Below are 26358 nucleotides of genomic sequence, written 5' to 3' on the forward strand. Positions count from 1 at the left end.
GCCTCGAAACCTTAATGACTTGGAGAAGATCTGCAAAGAGGAGTGGGACAAAATCCCTCCTGAGATGTGTGCAAACCTGGTGGCCAACTACAAGAAACGTCTGACCTCTGTGATTGCCAACAAGGGTTTTGCCACCAAGTACTAAGTCATGTTTTGCAGAGGAGTCAAATACTTATTTCCCTCATTAAAATGCAAATCAATTTATAACATTTTTGACATGCGTTTTCTGGATTTTTTTGTTGTTATTCTGTCTCTCACTGTTCAAATAAACCTACCATTAAAATTACAGACTGATCATTTCTTTGTCAGTGGGCAAACGTACAAAATCAACAGGGGATCAAATACTTTTTTTCCCTCACTGTATGATCCTGCCTCTCTCACTGGCTGACTGAACCACAGAGAGGTTGTGTGTGTGCCCGTCTTCTGCCTCCTGTGTGATTACTGAGGAGGGACACTCAGGAAACAAGCACCAGGGGTGACCTAACGCGACACTGCAGCTCAGCACTACACATCTATTGTGGCGTTACACTACACTATCCTATATTATACTACACTACACTATATTATACTACACAATACTGTACTGCACTATACCACATTACACTATATTATACTACACTACACCACACTATATTATACTACATTATATTATGCTACACTACACTATACTACACTACACTATATTATACTACACTACACTATACTAAAATAATATTATACTACACTACACTATATTATACTATGCTATGTTATACGACACTATTCTATACTGTATTATACTACACTAAACTATATTATACTACACTATACAATATTATACTACACTACACTATACTAAAATAATATTATACTACACTACACTATATTATACTACACTATATTATACTACACTATTCTATACTATATTATACTACACTAAACTATATTATACTACATTATATTATGCTACACTACACTATACTACACTACACTATATTATATTACATTATATTATGCTACACTACACTGTACTACATAATATTATACTACACCAAACTATATTATACTACGCTATACTAAATTACACTATATTATACTACACTACATTATACTACACTACACTACACAATACTATATTATACTACACCATACTACACTACAGTATACTAAAATAATATTATACTACACTACACTATATTATACTACACTATATTATACTACACTATTCTATACTATATTATACTACACTACACTATACCACACTATATTATACTACACTATACTATACTTCACTATACTACACTATACTACACTACATTATACTACATAATATTATACTACACTAAACTATATTATACTACATTATATTATGCTACACTACACTATACTACACTACACTATATTATACTACACTATACTACATTACACTATACTAAAATAATATTATACTACACTATATTATACTACACTATTCTATACTATATTATACTACACTATACCACACTATATTATACTACACTATACTATACTTCAATATACTACACTATACCACACTATATTATATTGCATTATATTATGCTACACTACACTGTACTACATAATATTATACTACACCAAACTATATTATACTACGCTATACTAAATTACACTATATTATACTACACTACATTATACTACACTACACTACACTATATTATACTACACTATACTACACTACACTATACTAAAATAATATTATACTACACTACACTATATTGTACTACACTATATTATACTACACTATTCTATACTATATTATACTACACTATACCACACTATATTATACTACACTATACTATACTTCACTATACTACACTATACTACACTACATTATATTATACTACACTATACTACACTACACTATACTACATAATATTATACTACACTATACTATATTATACTACACCAAACTATATTATACTACGCTATACTAAATTACACTATATTATACTACACTACATTATACTACACTACACTATATTATACTACACTACATTATACTACAATATATTATACTATACTACACCATATTAACACCTAATCAATTACTTTGTACTTTTTAAAAACGCTTTTAACATAGGCAAGGCCCCATGGCCATTGGCTCAACATACCCCATGGCCATTGGCTCAACATACCCCAAGGCAAACATTTTGACTATATTAGCCCACACAGCTACAAGGATGCACTTTCATACTAGGTTTAAGACCTCATATTGTAGCTTTTAGAGACCCCAACTGATGTATAGAACAATATTAAAAATATCTACTTTGGTTTAGATACAAGCATCATGAAACCTTTAACACAATACATTCACTTTTGACTAGGTCCAAAAAAAAACAGTTGTTTGGACCTAACTTGCCTACCACTTTTTCCATGTGGTTTCTTCCTAAGTTGTATTCTGAAACGCAGCCCTGAAACAGCCCATGTAATATATCCAACCATTGAGCAGAAGAAGGGAAAAGCAGGACTTCTAAAATCACTATTTTCTTTAATGGTCTGGTGCTCTCACCAACACCACCACTGGGGTGGAAACAGTGACTGAGGTTAGGGTTAGGGCGCTCCCCTCCCATCCCTACCCATGCAGGGTGGTTTCATAGATGTCCTCCTCCCCACCCGTGTAAAGGGAAGTGCTTCCCGAGTAGAAGGACAGCTCATCCGGCAACAAGAGGGGCGAGTCTCAATTCACCTTCTACCCCTCCCCCTTGGCCTAACCCTCATCCAGCAGCATGATCATTCTGTACTCTGACACTGTGCTTTCAGGGGGCTTCCATAGAGGGAGGTGGAAAACAATACCCTGAGTTTAGGCTTCCTGTGGTACAGCCAATAGGAGCTATGGTCCCCCATTAACGCTGTCCTCACTCTCTCCTGCTACACTTACCCTGTTTTAAGGAGCTGGATGACATCAGTACATAGGGAGTATTTTCTGCCTCTTACGCCTGCCCTGTGTGTGTGTGTGTGTGTGTGTGTGTGTGTGTGTGTGTGTGTGTGTGTGTGTGTGTGTGTGTGTGTGTGTGTGTGTGTGTGTGTGTGTGTGTGTGTGTGTGTGTGTCTGTGTGTGTGTCCGTGCATGTTTGTGTGTGTGTGTGTGTGTGTGTGTGTGTGTGTGTGTCTGTGTCTGTGTGTGTGTGTGTGTGTGTGTACGTGTGTGCGTGTGTGTGTGTGTGTGTGTGTGTGTGTGTGTGTGTGTGTGTGTGTGTGTGTGTGTGTGTGTGTGTGTGTGTGTGTGTGTTTACGAGGTGCAAGGGGTGTAGGAGACGGACAAGGCATCACTTGTTTTGCTAAGTCTGGACTGGTGTTTTCGGGCTTATGCCTTTTGTATACAGTAACATTTCTCAATAAGCATGACTGTCTGTGAGTAATTGTGTGTTTGCGGTATGAATTTGTGAAACTCCGTTGTTTCATGAATACATGTTGTTGAGAAATGGACTCTGCTAACAGGTCTCTTCTCTCTATAAGTGCAGGCTGTTAAACCCCAGATAGTATTTTTAGGGAGAAAATCATGCCCTTGATTCTGTCTCCAACCATGCGTCTGTCTCTCTGTGTATGTACACTGGACTAAAATAGCAGCACGGGCTCCTGTGAGAATAAACACAGGGGTTGCATCCCAGATGGCACCCTATGCCCTTCGTAGTGCAATACTTTTGACCAGAGCCATGGTCAAAAGTAGTGCACTATATAGGGAATAGGGTGCCATCTGAGCCGCAGATAGGGAAATGTAACTGCTGGGTTTCACACAGGTCTAATAGACAACTGGAGGTGGGAAACATGGGGAAAGAAACTCTATAATGACAGAACTTCCTGTGAAGATGTCTCAGCTCTTTGAGTGACGCCATAGTAACGCCTACCCTCGTTTGTTTGTTTAGTTTTTTTACTCAGGGGAGGTTGTGGACGCAGTGCGCCACTACCACTAATTAGGCAGTCGAGATTCCTACGTTTGTGAAATTTGCAGGGGTCATCGATGGCCGAGCCTTGGCCTGGGGGAACCTCCTTCGTGCTCGAGGTACCCTGCCAGGTAAGTCGTAACTTGGAGATTTGAGGTGGGTTGGGGTGACCAGGACGTAAAGGGATAGTTGTTTTTGGTTGGAATGGGGTTTATGTTTATTCAGACCCAGAGATAATGATGTGTGGAGGTTTTCGCCAAACAGCTGGGCTTACGTCCCAAATGGAACCCTATTCCCTATTTAGTGCACTACTTTTGACCAGGGTCCATAGGGCTCCCCACAAAAGTAGTGCACTATGTAGGGAATAGGGTGCCATTTGGGATACAAACCAGGGTAATTGCATCCTTTCAATCTGTTTCTGAAGAGGAGCACCTCCTTTGTGACCTTTAGTTCTAATTCTTCCCCCCATACTGTTTATTTGAAAAGGTCAAATCGGCTATTGATACTGTACTTAAATTGTCTCCAGGTTTCTACCTCCTTGGCAGTCAGGATCCATATTGATCTGAAAGACGGCCCTTGTGCATATCACCTCTCTCTGGACCCTTGAATAGGCTGTGTTGAGCTGAATGTAAAAATGAATAACTTTAATTAAAGGGTATATACTCTGTTGAGTAACCAGAGGATACCGGTGGTGACAGGAGAGATGCTTGGCAGCGTCCTCAGTTATCATATCTACCTCTGTTATTACGGTTAGCCTGGCGCTCTAGGGCTACCTAACTCTTAAAGACCTGGTCATCTTTTACGTCAGTAGCAGTCAATATTTAATCCTCACCTTATTTAGTCTCATCTGAAAGTTGTAACTTCTTGGTTATCTTCACAAACCCTGGCTAACAAGTTGAATCAGCAATACAACATTTGGTTTAATTATTTATTTACTAAATACCTAAATAATCACACAGAATTACATCTACACAGAAGGAATCATACATTGATGGACCTGGTGAACGGAGCCGATATAGCGGCTGGTTACACAAAGAAAAGGGGGGGTTTGAGTGAAAGAGCGGGAAGACTGAGGAACAAAGGGAGAAGCTATGCCGTCGTAAATACAGTATCTTATGCGTTCTAAATTACCGGCCATTTGAAAAAGGAGAATGCAATAAATATTTACTCTGAGCTGCGCTTAGGTAGATGGGAGGACGGGTGGTCCAGCATGGATCCCTGGTCCTCTGAAGACTGTCTAGTGGTGAACTGGAGCGTGGTAGAATGGATACTCTGTCCGTCCTCTCCTAGCCCACGTTTAGCGTGCGGAGAGGGTATCACTTCTTTAGTGAATAAGAGTTCAAAGTTCATACCAAGTTTCCATGCTATATGCTCATGCTATATTCTGGCTGGTATAGTCGAAATTCATCCTTCCGGCGTGTAGGTCGTCACCTTCACATTGAAATTCGATTCTAATTTCGTTAGATTCTTGCTGAGGCTGGCTTAGTTCTGTAGGTGGTCTTTGTCCTTTCAACGTGGGGACCTCAAGTCCACACATCCTTGGAACAGAAAGTTACATTTTCATCAAGGGGCTTATATAGGATTGGGAGAGAGGGCTGTGTTTCATAGTTTACAACCCATGTCTGTACACTTGGGCCTCTGAGTTAGCAGAGTGGTGTTCTTCTGACAAACTGTTCTCTCATTTAACAAGCTAAAAATGACATTTCATCTTTTCACAAATAGTTTCATATTTAAACATTTAAATTGCACAACAATTCCATGTAAATCTGATAATGAGAATGTGTAGATTTTCCAAGATACAGTTTATGTCGTCCTATCATCAGTCATAATGTCTCAGACGCCAACTGAACTGACATCATATTCGTTAAGTCCCAACGGATATTTTCAACTGGTTGGATTACCGAAATATGGTTCCTTTTCCCATCTTTTGATGTCACCAGAATATCTCTCAATTTTAACAAAGGGATTTTCAATAGTCACATCAGTAGAGTAGAGAGAGGAAAAAGGGGAAAAGTATTTATGGGGGTCATAAACCTCCCTCTCAGGCCAACGTCATGACATAGGGAATAGGGGACCATTTGGGAAGCACACTCAGTGAGAAGTGGTATCAAAGTGTACCTACATGTACATATTACTCAATTACCTCGACTAACCGGTGCCCCCGCACATTGACTCTGTACGGTAACCCCTGTATATAGCCTCCACATTGACTCTGTACGGTAACCCCTGTATATAGCCTCCACATTGACTCTGTACGGTAACCCCTGTATATAGCCTCCACATTGACTCTGTACGGTAACCCCTGTATATAGCCTCCACATTGACTCTGTACGGTAACCCCTGTATATAGCCTCCACATTGACTCTGTACGGTAACCCCTGTATATAGCCTCCACATTGACTCTGTACGGTAACCCCTGTATATAGCCTCTACATTGACTCTGTACGGTAACCCCTGTATATAGCCTCCACATTGACTCTGTACCGGTACCCCCTGTATATAGCCTCCACATTGACTCTGTATCGGTACCCCCTGTATATAGCCTCCACATTGACTCTGTACCGTAATACCCTGTATATAGCCTCCACATTGACTCTGTACCGGTACCCCCTGTATATAGCCTCCACATTGACTCTGTACCGGTACCCCCTGTATATAACCTCCACATTGACTCTGTACCGGTACCCCCTGTATATAGCCTCCACATTGACTCTGTACGGTAACCCCTGTATATAGCCTAGCTAATCTTATTTTACTGTTGCTCCTTAATTATTTGTCCTTTTTCTTCTTATTATTATTATAATTTTTTTTTAACCTTAGTTTATTTTAGTAAATACTTTTTTTTCTTTTCTTAAACTGCATTGTTGGTTAAGGGCTTGTATATAAGCATTTCAAGGTAAGGTCTACTACACCTGCTGTATTCGCGACATGTGACAATAAAATGTGATTTGATTTGAGTGCTCCCTGTAACCGGTAGTGACAGGTTGTTATGCCCTTTGGCCTGTCCTGTGCAGTCACAATGGTACCTCCCAAATGGCACCCTACTCCCTACCTTTGACCAGTAGTGTACTGTATAAGGAGTAGGCTGCCATTTGGGACACAGTTACTTTGAATTCACCTCAGTCTGCAGAGAGGTAAAGCTATTACTGTATTGAACGGCATGTGAGAGCAACGAGCGCATAGATCATGTAAGATGACAGGCAAGCAGAACAAACTTGATACGTCAAATCAGTGTGTATGCAGAATAGAGAGATACATTTTATTTATTTAACCTTTATTTTATCAGGGAGTCATACTGAGATCAATATCTCTTTTACAGATGAGCCCTGAATTACATAAATTACATAAAAACACACATCAAAATCATAACAAAAACCAAACACAGTCATCAGTTATAAGTTCCTCAACCAGCTTTCTGAATTTCCCTAGACCAGTGGTTCCCAAACTATTTATAGTCCCTTACCCCTTCAAACAGTCAACCTCCAGCTGCGTACCCCCTCTAGCACCAGGGTCAGCACACTCTCAAATGTTGTTTTTTGCCATCATTGTAAGCCTGCCACACACACACTATACAATACATTTATTAAACATAAGAATGAGTTTGAGTTTTTGTCACAACCCGGCTCGTGGGAAGTGATAAAGAGCTCTTATAGGACCAGGGCACAAATAATAATACGAATCAATCATTCTGCTCTTTATTTAACCATCTTACATATAAAACCTTATTTGTTCATCGAACATTGTGAATAACTCACCACAGGTTAATGAGAAGGGTGGGCTTGAAAGGATGTACATAGCTCTGCAATGTTGGGTTGTATTGGAGAGAGTCTCAGTCTTCAATCATTTTCCACACACAGTCTGCGCCTGTATTTAGTTTTCATGCTAGTGAGGGCCGAGAATCCACTCTCACATAGGTACGCGGTTGCAAAGGGCATCAGTGTGTTAACAGGGCGATTTGCCAAGGCAGGATACTCTGAACTCAGCCCAATCCAGAAATCTGGCAGTGGCTTCTGATTAAATTACATTTTCACAGAACTGCTTGTTGCAATTTCAATGAGGCTCTCTTGTTCAGATATCGGTAAGTGGACTGGAGGCAGGGCATGAAAGGGATAACGAATCCAGTTGTTTGTTTCATCCGTTTCGGGAAAGTACCTGCGTAATTGCGCACCCAACTCACTCAGGTTCTTCGCTGTTGTCCTGGTTTCCAGTGGTTTTCAGAAGAGGATGTCTTCCTTGATTGACCCCCCCATAAACGTAACGGACATATACCAGGAGCTGTGCCAGGCCCGCCACGTCTGTTGACTCATCCAGCTGTAATGCATAGAATAGAGAACATTTTGAGTAAAAGGAATGAGCAGCAGCTACGTTTGGCTACATACGTGGAATTCCCACGAGAGAGTAACGGTTAAGGTGATTGGATGTTAATTCTTTGACTAGGCTACCTGTATTTGACATTGTGTTGTTATTCCACTGAACACTAGATGGTTTCATTTTATTTTTGGCAGAAACGAGGCTACTCAGGCAAGAAAAAAACCTCACCCAAATGTATAGTCCCGTTGGAAAATATAAATGGACTTTTTGAAAATATGAAGAGACACAATACATTTTTTTTTAAAAGATCACATTTTTATTTGGTGTACCCCCGACGGCATTGCGCGTACCCCTGGGGGAATACCTGCGCTATAGGCACCAGAACATCACATTTGAGAACATTTTGAAGATTGTTCCACAAATACAGTGCAAAAAAAAAGATTTCCCTAACTCAGTAGAGACGGGTGGAATTTCCAGAGTTAACCATCTCTGAGACCACCGGGGGTGGTAACTCATATGTCTAGGTTAGTAATGATGATTTGTTTTGTAAAAGGGCTTTATAAATGAAAACATAGCAGTGAATCAACCTGCATGACATCAAAGAGGGCCAACCTACATTCTGGTAGAGAATGCAGTTATGAGTAGCTAGCCAGAGGGAGAAGTAATTTTATGTATGAATTAACCTTATTAAATAATTGAATTGTTATACTATAATATAATTTGTATTGCTTTGGCAACAGTGGTATGGCACTCTCATTCATGTCGAGGAGGAGGAGGTGAGGAGGAGGAGGATGTGGGGAGGAGGAGGAGAGGAGGTGGGGGCAGGAGAGGAGAGGAGGGTGAAGAAGGGAGAGGAGAGGATGAGAAGAGAGGAGAGGAGTGGAGAAAGGAGAGGTGAGGAGGTGGGGAGGAGGTGAGGAGGAGGTGAGGAGTGGAGGTGGGGAAGAAAGGAGGAGGAGGTGAAGAGGTGGGGAGGAGGAGGAGGAGGTGGGGAATAGGAGGAGGTTAGGAGGAGGTGGAGAGGAGAGGAGCAGGTGAAGAGGTGATGAGGAGGTTGTGAAGGGGAGGTGGGTAGGAGGAATAGGAGGAGGGGAGGAGGAGGAGAAAAGGAGGAGGAGCAGGAGGTGGGGAGCAGGTGGTGGGGAGGAGGAAGAGGTGAGAAGGAGGTGGGGAGGATGAGGAGGAGGAGAGGAGGATGAGGTGGGGAGGAAGATGAGAGGAGGAGGAGGTGAGGAAGAGGTGGGGAGGAGGTGAGGAGGAGGAAGAGGTGGGGAGGAGGAGAGGAGGTGGGGAGGAGAGGAGAGGAGTGGAGCGAGAAGAGGAGAGAACAGAGGTGAGGAGGTGATGAGGAGGTGGGGAAGAGGAGGTGGGGAGGAGGAGGTGGGGATGAGGTGAGGAGGTGGGGAGGATTTGAGGAGGATGTGGGGAGGAAAGGAGGAGGAGGTGAGAAGGTGGGGAGGAGGAGGTGAGGAGGAGGTGGGGAGGTGGAGGAGGTGAGGAGGTGGAGGAGGTGAGGAGGTGGTGAAGAGGAAGTAGTTAGGAGGAATAGGAGGAGAGGAGGAGGAGGAGGTGAGGAGGAGGAAGAGGTGGGGAGGAGGTGAGGAGGAGGGAGAGGTGGGGAGGAGGAGAGGAGGTGGGGAGGAGAGGAGAGGAGAGGGTGAAGAAGGGAGAGGAGAGGAGGAGAAGAGACGAGAGGAGTGGAGAGAGGAGAGAAGAGAGGTGAGGAGGTGATGAGGAGGTGGGGAAGAGGAGGTGGGGAGGAGGAGGAGGTGGGGATGAGGTGAGGAGGTGGGGAAGATTTGAGTAGGAGGATGTGGGGAGAAAAGAAGGAGGAGGTGAGAAGGTAGGGAGGAGGAGGTGAAGAGGAGGTGGGGAGGTGAGGAGGAGGTGAGGAGGTGAAGAGGAGGTGAGGAGGAGAGGAGGAGGTGGTGAAGAGGAAGTAGTTAGGAGGAATAGGAGGAGAGGAGGAGGAGGTGGGGAGGAGGAGGAGGTGGGGAGAGGAGGGAGAGGAGGAGGTGGGGAGAGGAGGAAGAGGAGGTGAGGAGGAGGTGGAGAGGAGGAGGAGGTGGGGAGGAGGAGGAGAGGAGGTGGAGGAGGAGAGAAAGGGAGGTGGGGAGGACAAGGAGAGGAGGAAGAGGTGGGGAGGTGAGGTGGAAGAGGAGGAGGAGGAAGAGGTGGTTAGGAGGAGTTGAGGAGCAAGGGAGTAGGTGGGTTGGTGGAGGAGTAGGAGGGGAGGAGGAGGAGAGGAGGGGAGTAGGAGAGGAGGAGGAGGTGGGGAGGAAGATGATAGGAGGAGGTGGGGAGGAAGATGAGAGGAGGAGGTGGGGAGGAGGAGGTGATGAGGTGGGGAGGAGGAAGAGGTGAGGAGGAGGTGGGGAGGAGGAGGAGGTGTTGAGGTGGGAAGAAGGAGGAGGTGATGAGGTGGGGAGGAGGAGGAGGTGATGAGGTGGGGAGGAGAAAGAGGCGAGTAGGAGTTGGGGGGGAGGAGGAGGAGGTGATGAGGTGGGGAGGTTGGAGGTAGTGAAGTGGTGGGGAGGAGGAAGAAGCGAGGAGGAGGTGGGGAGGAGGAGGATGTAGGTGGGAAGGAGGAGGAGGTGATGAGGTGGGGAGGAGGAGGAGGTGATGAGGTGGGGAGGAGGAAGAGGCGAGGAGGAGGTGGGGAGGAGGAGGAGGTGATGAGGTGGGGAGGTTGGAGGTAGTGAAGTGGTGGGGAGGAGGAAGAGGCAAGGAGGAGGTGGGGAGGTGGGAAGGAGGAGGAGGTGATGAGGTGGGGAGGAGGAGGTAGTGAAGAGGTGGGGAGGAGGAAGAGGCAAGGAGGAGGTGGGGAGAAGGAGGAGGTGATGAGGTGGGGAGGAGGAGGTGTGGAGGGAGATTTTACGACAGATTAGACGGAGATAGAGGAGAAACACATCTGTTAATTCACTGCAGCAATGGACTCATCAGATAGACTGTGCTCATGTATCATATTTTCATTGGTTCATTACTTCTCCTACCCACTGCCAAGCCCCCCGCTGCTTCCTCCCTATTCCCTGTATAGCACACTACTTTGGACCCATTTCAACCAGAAGCACAGGGAATAGGGTGCTATTTAGGACACAACGTCAGACATAATCCAGATAGATATGAAGCTGAACAGCTGATACTTTTGACACGGTCATTATTTCTCTCCACAAAAGCATGAATTGAGTTGTTGTGTGAGAAGCAACCAAAACCGGAATATATCAAAATCAAAATTCAAGTCCCATCACTCAGTGGATGTCAGTACTGTCCAGACAGGGCAGTGTAATGATACAGGGAATGTGTCAGTACTGTCCAGACAGGGCAGTGTAATGATACAGGGAATGTGTCAGTACTGTCCAGACAGGGCAGTGTACGCTCTTAGAAGAAAAGGTGGCATCTAGAACCTAAAATGGTTATTCGACTGTCTACATAGGAGAACCCTTTGAATAACCCTTTTTGGTTCGAGGAAGAACCCGTTTCGGTTCTACCTGAAGCCAAAAAGGGTTCTACTTGGAACCAAAAAGGGTTCTCTTATGGGGACAGCCGAAGAACCCTTTTGGAACCCTTTTTTCTAAGAGTTTACTCTGAGGGTACTGTATGTCCCAGTGATGGAACTTAAGGATGTTGTGCACAAAAGTTCTAGCCTTGGGATGGCGGGCTAGCTTAATCATTTCCATCCGTATATAGGTCCCAGTCATACCGCAAACAGAACCCACTGTCACCTGACTTCCAGCCGTCGTAGTGACCATAAATCACATTCACGCTCCTTCAAAGGTTCAACCTACAAAGAGAATATAAAATGAAATGTGAAACCTGGTCAAAAAGTACTCCATTTGGAACGCAGCACTAGTGTTCAGAGGGTGGAATAATGGTGTCATCACTCTCTGGTGAGGGTTATGTCTGTCTGGGAAGATTCCCTGTGAACTGCCACTGACACAGGAGAGAGCTGTCCATAACGCATCCACAAGAATCAGCTTTCCAAACGTTCCTCTTTTGGGGTGAAGTTCCCATTTTTTGCCTATATAAATATAAATAACTCCAAAACACATATTCCTGTAGAAAAGGTGTAGAGCGATGCTTCCTATAAGCTCTATCTGTGATACGGTAACAACTGTATGTGCTCTCCTCTCACTGTGCCTGGTCACCTGTGCTAACCCATCTTGTTCACCTGTGCTAACCCATCTTGTTCACCTGTGCTAACCCATCTTGTTCACCTGTGCTAACCCATCTTGTTCACCTGTGCTAACCCATCTTGTTCACCTGTGCTAACCCATCTTGTTCACCTGTGCTACCTATGTGCACACAAGACCAGTGACCCATGACCCCAACATATAGTGCCCTCTGGTGTTCAGATGGTGGAATAATGGTGTCGTCACTCTCTGGTGAGGGTTATGTCTTTCTGGGAAGGATCCCTGTGTGCTTAACAGAAGCAGAAACGTCTACTCCTTTCATCCATTGTCATATGAAACACATGCATTTCTCATCAACCAAACCATGACAACCATGACACTCAATCCAGCGTTTTCAAGGTGCATAACTCTGAATTCCAACGGCAATTTAAAGGTTTATTTGTGGTAACATGGCTCACCAAGCAGACACAATCAAGGCTTCATGTTATGAAGACAGATATCCACTGAGTGTACAAAACATTAAGGACACCATCCTAATAGTCAGTTGCACACACCCTTTTGCCCTCAGAACAGCCTCAATTCGTCGGGACATGGACTCTATAAGGTGTCAAAACCGTTACATGTGGATTTTTATTTGACCTTTATTTAACAAGGCAAGTCAGTTAAGAACAAATTCTTATTTTCAATGATGGCCTAGGAACAGTGGGTTAACTGCCATGTTTAGGGGCAAAATGACAGATTTTTACCTTGTCTGCTCGGGAATTCGATCTTGCAACCTTTTGGTTACTAGTCAAACGCGCTAACCACTAGGCTACCTGCTGCCCCATGCAGGCCCATGTTGACTCCAGTGCTTCCCGCAGTTGTGACAAGTTTGACTGGATGTCCTTTGGGTGGTGGACCATTTTTGATACACACAGGAAACTGTTGAGTGTGAAAAACCCAGCAGCGTTGCAGTTCTTGACACAAACCGGTGCGCCTGGCACCTACTACAATACCCCATTCAAATGGCACTTAAATCTTTTGTCTTGCCCATTCACCCTCTAAATGGCACACATCCACAATCCATGTCTCAATTGTCTCAAAGCTTAAAAATCCTTCTTTAACCTGTCTCCTCCCCTTCATCTACACTTATTGAAGTGACATCAATAAGGGATCACAGATATCACCTGGATTCACCTGGTCAGTCTATGTCATGGAAAGAGCAGGTGTCCTTAATGTTTTGTACACTCAGTTTATAATTCATATAACTCCTACAAACCCTAATGAAATTCATCATGCTTACAGCAGGCAGAGTAGATAAACGACAAACAGATGGCTTTATGCAAAAAGGCCAAAAATCAAGCTCTGTTCTCAACAGTACAACAGCTCTGTTCTCAACAATCAGGCAGCGTGGGGTGAGGACGGCTTCTAGGAATACGTAACTGTAACCCTGTAACCCAAGTGTGGGTTTGAACACAATATTCTATTTTCCCCCGATTCATTCTTCAGTCGACACACATCAGACTCAGTGATGTTCAGAGATTACAGCTCGCTGAGAAGAAGAGGAACATCACAGGTGCTGGGATTCTGGCATTCCAGAACTCCCAGGAGGAAGCTCCAGAGTGTCTGGAGCAGGGATATTGAGATTCCTTCTATGCCTCATGTGGAAGATTCATGTCCCGCGACTAAAGAGACTCACCCCTCACCTTTCACCTCTCACCCCTCTGATAACCCCTCTGATGCTGCAATGAATTCCACACCACCCCTGGTCATGTCTACAGGCAGAAGAATACCCCTTCTAGTCAACTGATCCTCTGGCAATCACAGCACAGCACCAGCAGAAGGGGCAGGCCAGAGATCACGTATGTGGACCAGCACAGGAGCGACACCGGACTGGTGGAGGAGGAGGAGATTGCATCTGCAATGGAGGACAGGCAGCTTTGGAGGACCCACTTTTTATCCCATGGAGCCCAGACAACCAGATTATGAGCAGACCAGAGACCAGACCAGAGACCAGACCAGAGTCCAGCCCAGACCAGCAGCCCAGGACCAGAGACCAGCCCAGACCAGCAGCCCAGAGACCAGACCAGAGACCAGCCCAGACCAGCAGCCCAGAGACCAGACCAGAGACCAGCCCAGACCAGCAGCCCAGAGACCAGACCAGAGACCAGCCCAGAGACCAGCCCAGACCAGCAGCCCAGAGACCAGACCAGAGACCAGCCCAGACCAGCAGCCCAGGACCAGAGACCAGCCCAGACCAGCAGCCCAGAGACCAGACCAGAGACCAGCCCAGAGACCAGCCCAGACCAGAAGCCCAGAGACCAGACCAGAGACCAGCCCAGACCAGCAGCCCAGAGACCAGCCCAGAGACCAGCCCAGACCAGCAGACCAGAGACCACACCAGAGACCACCCCAGAGACCAGCCCAGACCAGCAGCCCAGAGACCAGACCAGAGACCAGCCCAGACCAGCGGCCCAGGACCAGAGACCTAACTCCACTCTCCCCTATATCGCTACATTCCCACATATCAGACTATAACACAGGAGATGAAAAGTCTCCGCCTGCACTCCCTCCCTCCCTCCCTCCCTCCCTCCCTCCCTCCCTCCCTCCCTCGTAATCCAATCAGGCAGCAAAAAAACTGTTTATTGGATACACTTTAACGTTGCTTTGTTCCACCAGAACATAAATTACGAACAGCCCCAGCAGGACATGTATACAGAAGACCTATGAACTCTGACCTATGACCTCTTTTCTTGAGTCATTCTGATACCCTGGAACCATCATTTCTTTCCTCTCCATTTTCACTTTTAAGAGTGTAACTGTATCTGTTAGAGGAGGAATAGGCTTCATCCCAAATGGAACCCTTTTTGCTTTTTAGTGCACAACTTGGGTGCATTATATACACTGAACAAAAAATATAAACCGAACATGTAAAGTGTTGGTCCCATGATTAATGAGCTGAAATAAAAGATCCCAGAAACTTTCCATACGCACAAAAAGCAAATTTCTCTAACATTTTGTGAACAAATTTGTTTACATTTACTTTGCCAAGATAATCCATCCACCTGACAGGTGTGGCATATCAAGAAGCTGATTAAACAGCATGATCATTACACAGGTGCACCTTGTGCTGGGGACAATAAAAGGCCACTCTAAAATGTGCAGTTTTGTCACACGACACAATGCCACAGATGTCTCAAGTTTTGAGGGAGCGTGCAATTGGCATGCTGACTGTAGTAATTTCTACCAGAGATGTTGCCAGAGAATTTAATGTTCATTTCTCTACCGTAAGCCGTACGTCCAACCAGCCTCACAACGACAGACCACGTGTAACCACGCCCACCCAGGACCACATCCGGCTTCTTCACCTGCGGGATCGTCTGAGACAAGTCACCCGGACAGCTGATGAAACTGTGGGTAAAAACTGCTGCAGAAAGCTCATCTGCGTGCTCGTCGTCCTCACCAGGGTCTTGACCTGACTGCAGTTCAGCGTCGTAACCCGACTTCAGTAGGAAAATGCTTACCTTCGATGGCCACTGGCACGCTGGAGAAGTGTGCTCTTCATGGATGAATCCCAGTTTCAACTGTACCGGGCAGACAGCAGACAATGTGTATGGTGTTGTGTGGGCGAGCGTTTTGCTGATGTCAACGCTGTGAACAGAATGCACCATGGTGACAGTGGGGTTATGGTATGGGGCAGTCATAAGCCACGGACAACGAACACAATTGCATTTTATCGATGGCAATTTGAATACGCAGAGATACCGTGATGAGATCCTGAGGCCCATTGTTGTGCCATTCATCCACCGCCATGATCTCATGTTTCAGCATTATAATGCACGGATGCATGATGCAAGGATCTGTACACATTTCCTGGAAGCTGAAAATGGCCCAGTTCTTTCATTGCCTGCATACTCACCAGACATGTCACCCACTGAGCATGTGTGGGATGCTCTGGATTGACGTGTACGACAGCGTGTTCCAGTTCCTGACAATATCTAGCAACTTCGCACAGCCATTGAAGAGGAGTGGGACAACATTCCACAGGCCGCAATCTACAGCCTGATCAACTATATGTGAAGGAGATGTGTTGCGCTGCATGAGTCAAATGGTCACACCAGATACTGACTGGCTTTCCACACCCCTGCCTTTTTTGTTACAATTGTACAGTATCTGTGACCAACAGATGCATATCTATATTCCCAGTCAGGTGAAATCCATAGATTAGGGACTAACACATTTATTTCAAATGACTGATTTCCTTATATGAACTGTAACTCATTAAAATCTTTTAAATTGTAGCATGTTGCGTTTATATTTTTGTTCAATGGACATTATATATAATAATATAATGGGGTATAATGGGGTGTCAATTGGGACGGGCCCATATTGTTTCCGTCTTTGGGAAGTGTCCTGGGCAGGTATGGACAAGCAGAGCCAACACACAGGTTAAACAGGATCTAACTCATCACACAGATACATGCAGAGTCTGGGAGTATTAGGAAGGCTGTCAAATGACGAGAGGAGAGAGAGAGAGAGGAGAGAGAGAGAGAGAGAGAGAGAGGGGAGAGAGGGATTAACCCAGCAAAACTGCATTGTCTTGTTAATCCACAATTACCTTTATCCTGAATGAATTAAACCATTATTGGCCTGAAGGGAATTGAACTTGCACATCAGAATTTAGCTCAGCAATCATGCAAATATCTGAAACAGTAGACGCAGACGTAACAGTCAGGGACAGAGCAGCAAACAACATGTATAAGAAATGCATCAATCCTAACTCTACACCAAGATAAGTGTTTATGATACTCCATGTTGATGGGCCTTGATGAGGTCATCAGTTTAGAGTTCTGGATTAAATAGCGAATCTATTGACTGCTGCAAAATATGTGGCCTAGTGATCCAATGCATCCTGGTGTATTGGCTGAGGGACAAGCCAGTCTAGTGATCTAATGTGTCCCGGAGTATTGGCTGAGGGACAAGCCAGTCTAGTGATCTAATGTGTCCCGGAGTATTGGCTGAGGGACAAGCCAGTCTAGTGATCTAATGCGTGCTGGTGTATTGGCTGAGGGACAAGCCAGTCTAGTGATCTAATGCGTGCTGGGGTATTGGCTGAGGGACAAGCCAGTCTAGTGATCTAATGCGTGCTGGAGTATTGGCTGAGGGACAAGCCAGTCTAGTGCTGTAATGCGTGCTGGAGTATTGGCTGAGGGGCAAGCCAGTCTAGTGCTGTAATGCGTGCTGGAGTATTGGCTGAGGGACAAGCCAGTCTAGTGATCTAATGCGTGCTGGAGCATTGGCTGAGGGACAAGCCAGTCTAGTGATCTAATGCGTGCTGGAGTATTGGCTGAGGGACAAGCCAGTCTAGTGCTCTAATGCGTGCTGGTGTAACGCCCTGACCATAGAGAGGGGTTTTTGTTCTCTATTTTGGTTAGGCCAGGGTGTTACATGGGTGGGCGTTCTATGTTTATTTTTCTATGTTGGTTTGTTTCTTTGGTTGGCCGTGTGTGGCTCCCAATCAGGCACAGCTGTAGTTCGTTGTTGCTGATTGGGAGTCATACATAGGCAGCCTGTTTTTCCTTTGGGGTTTGTGGGTGATTGTTTTCCGTATAGCTTCTGTGCCTTATGGAACTGTTCGGTTGTTCTTTTATGTTGCTTGTCGTATTTTAGTGTTCAGTTTTCTCATTAAAATGACGGACACTTACCACGCTGCATTTTGGTCTGATTTCTCTTCCCCTTCATCTGAGGACGACGAAGACAGCCGTTACAGCTGGAGTATTGGCTGAGGGACAAGCCAGCCTTAAGGAAAAGAAAAAGGTTCATACTCAGCTGTAAGTCTTCCGTAACATTAGTTTGAAATGTTACACAGTTCGTTACAATGTTGACTAGTTCACCACAAATTGGAAAGTCACACTTTTCAATCTACCAAAGAGCTTGAAAACAACAAAAGTTTTCAACAGATCATAGAGTTTTTACAACCAGCTATTTAAACAATTGGATTGTGTGTTCTCTCTGTGAGAGATCCAAAGAGATCCAAGTCACAGCATGCATAGTATGATGCATTTCATCTGTTTTTGTTGTTATTTTGGTTGTGTTGTGGTACATGCCAACACTTGTGGAATGATAAACAGTGTATTATTCCAAACATGCTTCCCAAATGGCACCCTATTTCCTGTAAAGTAGTGCACTAGAGCCCATAGGACTACGGTCAAAAGTAGTGCACTATAAAGGGAATACGGTGGCATTTGGGATGGAAGCCCAGTTCAGTCAGGTGGTCCTGGCTTGCTTTATAGGAAAGTACTGGGCTGTAGATGTTTTTATGTGGCGCAATTACTGGGCATTAACTTCACGCACGCACAGACAGACAGACAGACAGACAGACAGAGAGCAGGGGTGACAGGCTAAGCAGTGAGGAGAATGGGCCAGGTGCTCATCTCATTCTGCATCTTTTGAATTGGCTGAAGTGTTAAGGGGGAACTTTTTTTTTGCCCTCCACACCTACTGTATGTCCATTTCCTGTTTAAGCTACAAAACACACTCTCTTTCTCTCTGTTTCTAAAGGTTGAAACATGGCATGCCGTTTCACACATATATTCTGACCAAATTGTGACTCACTGTGCTTTCTTCCCTAAAAACATTGTTTGATACCCAGGACATGTACAATGTGACTGAGGCCACCATGATGAGTGGTTCAGCCCAGCATGATCCCGACCCCACTCCTCCTCGCTCCTGTATAGCAACCAGCACCATCCTGTCAGTGCTGTAAGAGTACCAGGTTGCGTCCCAAATGATAACATATTCCCTACATAGTACGCTGCTTTTGACCAGGGCCCATAAGGAATAGAGGATGCCATTTTGGCGCGGCCTATCGACCAGAGAGCGACTGTAATAGGTGGTCTGTGGAGCAGCGTGGGATCTGACCTCCAGAGAGAACTGTGTTTAGCCTGGTCCCAGATCTGTTTGTGCGGTATACCCAACTCCTATTGTCATTGTCATGCCAAAACAGGACAGCTCTGCGACCAGGCTGTGCTCTATATACCACAAACGGCAGCAGGAGAAGGCCACACTCCAATAGCCCATGGGTCCAAAACGGAATTGCTACGTTTAGATCCAGGCTAGCTATAAAATGCTCCATCTCCAATCCACTAAGTTGTGCAACAACAATGTTGGACCAGACCAGGTTGTGGCCCAGAGTCTCTGCTGGGATGAAATGGAATGTGGTTCCTCTGAAGGGAAAGAGGGAGGGTTAAGTCCAAGTCCTCATGATCAGAATGTTTTTTTATTTCCATACACACCACAGACAACACGCACACACACACACACAGGCACACACACCATAGGAACACAACACATTCCACCAAATGAGAAAGAGGGACATGGCGTCCGTTTGCACCATCCAACAATGCAAGTGGTTTTAACCATAATGCTGTTCAGATGAACCCATCCTGTAGAGAGGAATGTGAGAATAAGTCTGTCCCAAATGATACCCTATTCCCGATATAGTGTACTAGGGACCATAGACCTCTGGTCAAAAGTAGTACACTATATAGTGCCATTTGGAAGGGAGACTACATCTGGTGTTTTCTGTGTAAATACACGCGGAACCAGAGATTACTCCCACAGCGCTGTTAGTCCTCCAAACATCCCCTGCCTAGGGTTCAGTTACAACATAAGTCTGTTTCCACAGCCAAACCTACCATCATCTCATTCGTCCCAAATGGCACCCTAATCCCGATATACAGTGCACTACTTTTGAACAAAGCCCTATGGGCCCTGGTCAACGTAAGTGCGCTATAACATCTAATAGGGGGCAATTTGGAACTCGATCCTTATTTTCATTTGAGACCATTTTAGTCTCAAGTTCATTGCTTTGTCTGTGCCATGAGCTTATTGGAATATATGTTTTTCTATGTTGTTCAGATCCAATTCCCATTCTCACCTTACCGGAAACCCAAACTGCCAAAATAAAGGAAACACCAACTGTGTCTTAATAGGGCATTGAGTCTATCACGAGCCGACAGAACAGCTTCGGTGCGCCTTGGCCTAGATTCTACAAGTGTCTGGAACTCTATCGGAGGGATGTGACACCATTCTTCCATGAGAAATTCCATCGTTTGTTGTTTTGTTGATGGCGGTGTAAAACACTGTCTCAGGTGTCGCTTCTGATCTCCCATCAGTGGTCAACTGGGTTAAGATCTGGTGACTAACACACACACACACACACACACACACTGTTAAACCTGCTATGTTACTTTAAGACCCGTGTTTCAAAGTCACTGAGATCTCTACATGTAGCCATGGTAACCAAGATAATGGGCAACTGGGCGTTTCTATACATGACCCTAAGCATGATGGGATGTTAATTGTGTAATTAACTCAGAGAACCACACCTGTGTGGAAGCACCTGCTTTCTGTATACTTTGTTTCCCTCATTTACTCAAGTGTTTCTTTTATTTTGGTAGTTACGTGTCTGTTAAAGTCTATTATATGTAGAAATAGAACCCTGTACTACATAACGTTATGTCTGAGGTCAACGAGACCAACCTGTGAGCCAATGGCTGTACCCCAAATGATACCCTATGTCCTACATAGTGCACTACTTTTTACCAGACCCCTATGGGCCCTTGTCAAAAGTAGTGCACTACAGGGTGCCATTTGGGATGAATATAATTCTCACTCCACTTCCTGTTTCTCCATCTGGGTTCCAGGGAAGGAGGGTGTGCCAGAGGCAGTGCAGCGGCATTCGGATGTCATCAAAGCCCAGAGCTGCTAATGGCTGTCTCACACCTAGCTAGCCCAGAGCTGCTAATGACTGTCTCACACCTAGCTAGCCCAGAGCTGTTAATGACTGTCTCACACCTAGCTAGCCCAGACCTGTTGATGACTGTCTCACACCTAGCTAGCCCAGACCTGTTAATGGCTGTCTCACACCTAGCTAACCCTGACCTGTTAATGGCTGTCTCACACCTAGCTAGCCCAGAGCTGTTAATGACTGTCTCACACCTAGCTAGCCCAGAGCTGTTAATGACTGTCTCACACCTAGCTAGCCCAGACCTGTTAATGACTGTCTCACACCTAGCTAGCCCAGAGCTGCTAATGACTGTCTCACACCTAGCTAGCCCAGAGCTGCTAATGGCTGTCTCACACCTAGCTAGCCCAGAGCTGTTAATGGCTGTCTCACACCTAGCTAGCCCAGAGCTGCTAATGGCTGTCTCACACCTAGCTAGCCCAGAGCTGTTAATGGCTGTCTCACACCTAGCTAGCCCAGAACTGTTAATGCCTGTCTCACACCTAGCTAGCCCAGAGCTGCTAATAACTGTCTCACACCTAGCTAGCCCAGACCTGTTAATGGCTGTCTCACACCTAGCTAACCCAGACCTGTTAATGGCTGTCTCACACCTAGCTAGCCCAGAGCTGTTAATGGCTGTCTCACACCTAGCTAGCCCAGAGCTGCTAATGGCTGTCTCACACCTAGCTAGCCCAGAGCTGTTAATGGCTGTCTCACACCTAGCTAGCCCAGAGCTGTTAATGGCTGTCTCACACCTAGCTAGCCCAGAGCTGCTAATGGCTGTCTCACACCTAGCTAGCCCAGAGCTGTTAATGGCTGTCTCACACCTAGCTAGCTGTTATTATTTCACATCGTCTATTTACTACTCACTCAGTGAAAAATACCTTGTCAGCTTCAGGCAAGATTTTGAACAATGAATGCCAGGTGGAGACCTCTCATTGTTTTCCCATAATAAACAGTAGCCCCATTACTCCATACTTGTTATTTATGTGGCCTGTATTTTAATCCTCTGTTACTGTTATATGTCATAACATTATTTTACTAATCTATCCCTAATCCTAATCTATCCCTTTTCTAACCTATTCTATCTATTCTGTCTCCCAGTGTTTCCCCTAGATTATTCACCAGGCCCAAAGCATCATCCAGGCCTTCTGGCACCACAACCTTCAGTTGAAGCCAACAGAGGTAGGTGAGGGGGGCTTTCCCACCAAATACAATGGGATGGACACACTGCTGCCTCCACTGTTCCGTTTTCCATTATGCTACTCCAGAACAACAGAAAAGAAAACAGTATATTGAGTGTGAAATCCTTTGTTTTGATCATTTTTACAGGTTAAAGTTTCTTCCTAAATGAAATGTAGCTGTATGAATACACAATGAACTAAAACAGTGTCTGGAGAATAAGCGTTGTTACACAACACCACAGAGCAACGGAGCCACATGCAGTCAGGAAGACCGTTGTTTAGCCAAGGCCTTACAACAGGGTTTGTTTTGGGCCTTGGATCCTGTGCATGGTGATCAGCCAGACTATCCCTAAGAGGTTTATGTCCCAAATCTCACCCTATATAATGCACTATCTCGACCAGGGTCCTTGTCTAAAGTAGTGCACTATATAGGGAATATGCTGCCATCTGGGCCGAAGCCCAGTTCATGGCTAGAGCTGGGGAATATCTGGTTGTAGTTAGTCCCAGTATGTTTATTCATCACTCTGTTCCAGGGACTGGCTGTAATACGGTTGGTTCTTCCTGCCTCTGTGGAGGGGGGGGGCTGTACTCAAAAAGCTTCTCAAAGTAGAATTGCCGATCCAACCCCAACTCCAGCCCCAACCCCAGCCTCAACCCCAGCCCTAAACCAGCCCCATCATCAACCCCAGCCTCAACCCCAACTCCAACTCCAACTCCAACCCCAGCCCCAACCCCAGCCCCAGCCCTAAACCAGCCCCATCATCAACCCCAGCCCCAGAACCCTTTCCCAGATCTGTGCCTTGACAAAATCTCGGAGCTCTAGGGCATACCTTTGATGTCATGGCTTGGTTTTTGCTCTGCCATACACTGTCAACTGTGGGACCTTGTTCGATCCAGACTTGTTGCATCAGTACCACTTGCCCTGCGGTAGCAGAGAGAAAAGTCTATGAATTGATTGACTGATTTTCTTTGGCCTTCCTCTGACACCGCCTTGTAATAGAGGTCTTGGATGGCAGGGGACTCGGCACCAGTGATGTACTGGGTCGTACGCACTACCCTCTGTAGCACCTTGCGGTCGGATGCCAAGCATTTGCCATACCAAACGGTGACAACTTAGAAATTTGACGTTTTAAAAACATGGATGAATGTCTAATTTTGACGTGAGACTGTGAGAGCTGGTAGAGCTTTACACCATGGTGTCCTTCCTTTAACATCAAAGGATACTGGGAAAAAATATGGCAACCACACAAATCTAGTGTTCAGACCAAAAGAGAGAGCAGCCAGGTAGACTGGCATGGACGTGAGGACTGGGGAGGGATGGTTGTTGTGTTACAGTTACTTTAAATCAGACTATATGATTTGGTATGGCTGGAGCAGGATGGGGCTGGCTGTAGGCTGACTGGGGTCTGGGCAGAGCAGCACAGTGAGAGACCATACAATTCAGAACTGAATATCTAGTGGTTCACAGAGAGGAGCCAGTTATAGGCCTCTCTTCATCAGGAGAAACTACAACAGGTTTTTGGTTCCGTTTGACGTTTCCCCTCCAAAAAAGCTGATGCCGAATGACAAACAACAACTCAAATGATGTGTCATCATCCCCAAACATTTTGTGGTTTACATTCAACTTAGCCAAATACATTTCAACTCAGTTTTTCACGATTCCTGACATTTAATCCTGGTAAAAATTCCTTGTCTTAGTTCAGTTAGGATCACCACTTTATTTTAAGAATGTGAAATGTCAGAGTAATAGTAGAGAGAATTATTTATTTCAGCTTTTATTTCTTTCATCACATTCCCAGTGGGTCAGAAGTTTACATACACTCAATCAGTATTTGGTAGCATTGCCTTTAAATTGTTTAACTTCGGTCAAACGTTTTGGGTAGCCTTCCACAAGCTTCCTACAATAAGATGGGTGAATTTTGGCCCATTCCTCCTGACAGAGCTGGTGTAACTGAGTCAGGTTTGTAGGCCTCCTTGCTCGCACACGCTTTTTCAGTTTGGCCCACAAATTTTCTGTAGGATTGAGGTCAGAGCTCTGTGATGGCCACTCCAATACCTTGACTTTGTGGTCCTTAAGCCATTTTGCCACAACTTTGGAAGTATGCTGGGGTTCATTGTCCATTTGGAAGGCCCATTTGCGACCAAGCTTTAACTTCCTGACTGATGTCTTGAGATGTTGCTTCAATATATCCACATAATTGTCCTCCCTCATGATGCCATCTATTTTGTGAAGTGCACCAGTCCCTCCTGCAGCAAAGCACCCCCACAACATGATGCTGCCACCCCCGTGCTTCACGGTTGGGATGGTGTTCTTCGGCTTGCAACCATCCTCCTTTTTCCTCCAAACATAATGATGGTCATTATGGCCAAACAGTTCTATTTTTGTTTCATCAGACCAGAGGACATTAATCCAAAAAGTACGATCTTTGTCCCCATGTGCAGTTGCAAACCGTAGTCTGGCTTTCTTTATGGCGGTTTTGGAGCAGCGGCTTCTTCCTTGCTGAGCGGCCTTGTAGGTTATGTCGATATAGGACTTGTTTTTACTGTGAATATAGATACTTTTGTACCTGTTTCCTCCATCATATTCACAAGGTCCTTTGCTGTTGTTCTGGGATTGATTTGCACTTTTCACACCAAAGTACGTTCATCTCTAGGAGACAGAATGCGTCTCCTTCCTGAGCGGTATAATGGCTGTGTGGTCCCATGGTGTTTTTACTTGCGTACTATTGTTTGTACAGATGAACGTGGTACCTTCAGGCATTTGGAAATTGCTCCCGAGGATGAACCAGACTTGTGGAGGTCTACATTTTTTTCTGAGGTCTTGGCTGATTTCTTTTGATTTTCCCATGATGTCAAGCAAAGAAGCACTGAGTTTGAAGGGAGGCCTTGAAATAAATCCACAGGTACACCTCCAATTGGCTCAAATTATGTCAATTAGCCTATCAGAAGCTTCTAAAGCCATGACATCATTTTCTGGAATTTTCCAAGCTGTTTAAAAGCACAGTCAACTTAGTGTATGTAAACTTCTGACCCACTGGAATTGTGATACAGTGAATTATAAGTGAAATCATCTGTCTGTAAACAATTGTTAGAAAAATTACTTGTGTCATGCACAAAGTAGATGTCCTAACCGACTTGCCAAAACTATAGTTTGTAAACAAGAAATTTGTGGAGTGGTTGAAAAACGAGTTTTAATGACTCCAACATAAGTGTATGTAAACTTCCGACTTCAACTGTAGGTAATACAGTTTGTCTTCATCTGTGAATGCAGAGTCATAATTCCCATTCCTGGTTCAGTGTAATGAATAGAGTATGGGGTGAGGTTTGGTTTGGAAGAGAAAATGTGTCTCTGGCTGTTTTTTGTCATATTTTACACCACTACATAGTAGCTACAATGTGGGTGTTGTTCCCACGGATTACTGTTCTCCAGTCCCATGCTTCAACTTCATAGGAAACTAAGTGGTAGGGCTGCTATTTTCTTATTTTCCTAAGCGAGGAGTGGGCTTTAAGCGCCACAAGGTGAGTGTTGTTCCCATGGGCTTCTGTTCTTCCTACTTAGCCCATTATAAAGGGATGACAGAAGCAGTCCAACCTCCTGGAGATTCATAGCCCACAAAACTTCCTTTGTTGATCTCTTTCCCTCCGCCAGTGACTACCCAACCAGGTGTCGTAAAGAGTCTTTATGAGAAGAGAAGCACAGTAAAAAAAAGAACCCAAACAAATAAACAGCACGTAGTAACCATGCCTCTAATTATGCCCTGTCACACACAGACTGGAGCCTATTTATTATGAATGGTTAAAGTTAAGTTAGACTTTTGAAAATGTTTTAAATGACCAGCTGGTGACACGTTATTAATATATAATGTAGAAATGATGAAATCCATGAACTATGACACAGACACACATGTTTATACTTGTGCACAGACAGACAGACAGACAGACAGTGTCAAAGTGTTATTTTAACCTCTGGTAATCTGGGGCAAAGTGCTTGTTGGGACCAGTAGAAATAATACCAATTTGTTGTACTGTAATTCTGCTGTACTTTCTAAAACATTTGAAATACCATC

General features: G+C 44.9%; 1 pseudogene; it reads right to left on the bottom strand.

The window, feature by feature from the left end:
- Nucleotides 1-3893: 3893 nt before the first annotated feature.
- Nucleotides 3894-4038, bottom strand: LOC115162761 (uncharacterized; annotated as a pseudogene).
- Between the last annotated feature and the right edge of the window lie 22320 nt (nucleotides 4039-26358).

This window comes from Salmo trutta, chromosome 25 (genome assembly GCF_901001165.1).
Source record: "Salmo trutta chromosome 25, fSalTru1.1, whole genome shotgun sequence".
Taxonomy (NCBI): Eukaryota; Metazoa; Chordata; class Actinopteri; order Salmoniformes; family Salmonidae; genus Salmo; species Salmo trutta.